General features: G+C 47.3%; 1 non-coding gene across 1 annotated transcript; it reads left to right on the top strand.

The window, feature by feature from the left end:
- The first annotated feature begins 584 nt into the window (after window positions 1–584).
- On the top strand, window positions 585–722 carry LOC114810623. Its single transcript, XR_003758319.1, has one exon. It is a non-coding gene; the product is annotated as a small nucleolar RNA SNORA7 (small nucleolar RNA).
- The last annotated feature ends 1,316 nt before the right edge of the window (window positions 723–2,038 follow it).

The raw sequence follows: 2,038 nt of genomic DNA, 5'->3' as shown, positions 1-2,038 counted from the left end.
AAACCCAGGTAATCCAAGGTTTCATCCAAACCACTGTCATTCTTCAGTTCACTGTAGCCAAGGGCTATTTCCTGTCAAGTCTCCAAACATTTACTTTCACACCTCCCACTTTAGACTCAGTGTGTCCCAACTTAAACGTTTATACAACTTCTACAGTTGGCCCAGGCTTTGTCTGGAGGCAGCTGCTTTCCCTTCAGGTTTTATGGTTAACTTAGCAAGCTGTAGGCTCCCTAGACAAAAAATTAGTGTGATTTTCATCTCATTGTGGATGGACTAGGACAAGGCTTATGACATAAGGGCCATGTGTCAATCAAAGCTGCAGTAAGGGCCAGTCGGGAATAGCAGGTGAACTTTACAGCTGGGAATCTGGTGACAGCCACTGTCGGTAGCTTCCACACATTTACCAGTTGCAGAAATAGAAATATGGAATGGAGCCTATTCACTACGCACAAAACTGCTAAGAACAATTAAGAAAGAAATGCTTGCTCTTGAAGTCTAAGGACTTTACTATATGTAAGTGGGGTAAAATGAATAAAGAGACAGAAAGAAAGCATATTTAAAATCAAGCTATACAGGAAGCACATCCCCTCTCAAGGTCACACCTGGAGAGTTTCCAGAACTCTACCAGTCTCGACTACAGAAAGGAGAGTCAAGCAGAGGCATACCCATTCCATTCCTAGCTTGGGCAGTAGCTAGCGAGTGGAAGGCAATCTGCTACAAGTCACAACTCGCCTGTGCTGGGCAGCCGTGGCATGGAAGAGAGTCGAAGGTGGAGACTCGAGTTTACTGCACGGAAGGAGGCAATGGTAAATCACTTCCTTATTTTTACCAAGAAAACTCTATGGATACACTACCAGAACAATTGCAGGTGGAGGTGGGGTATTATGGGAGAGATGCGTCCATGGTGTCGCTATGGGTCAGAGATGACTCGACAGCATGGCAAGGAAGCATATCTGTTGCTGTTTCCCTATAACCACTGCTCCACTCTTGCCTTTCATTGAAGGGGGTTGGAGTTCCCACTGCTGCCCACAAAGCACACAACTCTGTAATTGATTTACTTCTATTAATATCGCTCTCCCCCTCCTCTAGACTGTGAGCTCAATGTGGGCAGGGAATGTTTCTATTTATTGTGGTAGTGTGATCTCCCAAGTGCTTAGTACAGTGCTCTGAACACAGTAAACGCTCAATAAATAGTCCAGAATCTCAAGGCAGGACCTCAGGGCACAATGGGCACTGAGGCAAAAATCTTCCTTTCTCCTTCCATCCCTGCCCCCACTTTCCTAAGCCACTAATGCCCAGCTTGGGCCAGCTGGCACCATCTGGCTTGTGTTCTTTCTCCTCCAGCTGCCAGGTTTGCTCAGCTGGGGTTGAAACAGCAAGAGAAGACAGCAGAGACTGAGGATGTGATATAGGGAAGCAGCGTGGCTCAGTGGAAAGAGCACGGGCTTTGGAGTCAGAGCTCATGGGTTCGAATCCCAGCTCGGCCACTTGTCAGCTGTGTGACTTTGGGCAAGTCACTTAACTTCTCGGTGCCTCAGTTACCTCATCTGTAAAATGGGGATTAAGACTGTGAGCCCCACATGGGACAACCTGATTCCTCTGTGTCTATCCCAGCGCTTAGAACAGTGCTCGGCACATAGTAAGCGCTTAACAAATATCAACATTATTATTATTATTATTATGTGGGTGCTAGTAGGAGTGATCTACCAGGGGTGATCTACCCTGTGTGCTCCCTCCCATCCTGGGAATTAATCAACCCCTTTCCATGACCTCTTCCTCCCCACCCTACCCCCCTGCTGTGGTGATTCAGGAGATGATTGAGAAGCAGCATGGCTCAGTGGAAAGAGCCTGGGCTTGGGAGTCTGAGGTTATGGGTTTGAATCCCAGCTCTGCCCCTTGTCAGCTTTGTGAATGTGGGCAAATTCCTTAACTTCTCTGTGTCTCAGTTACCCCATCTGTAAAATGGAGATTAAGACTGTGACCCTCCCGTGGGACAACCTGATTACCCTTTATCTACCCCAGCACTTACAACAGTGCT

This window comes from Ornithorhynchus anatinus, chromosome 3, assembly GCF_004115215.2.
Source record: "Ornithorhynchus anatinus isolate Pmale09 chromosome 3, mOrnAna1.pri.v4, whole genome shotgun sequence".
Taxonomy (NCBI): domain Eukaryota; kingdom Metazoa; phylum Chordata; class Mammalia; order Monotremata; family Ornithorhynchidae; genus Ornithorhynchus; species Ornithorhynchus anatinus.
The sequence above is the reverse complement of the archived record's forward strand: the minus strand, read 5'-3'. Positions and strand labels throughout refer to the sequence as shown.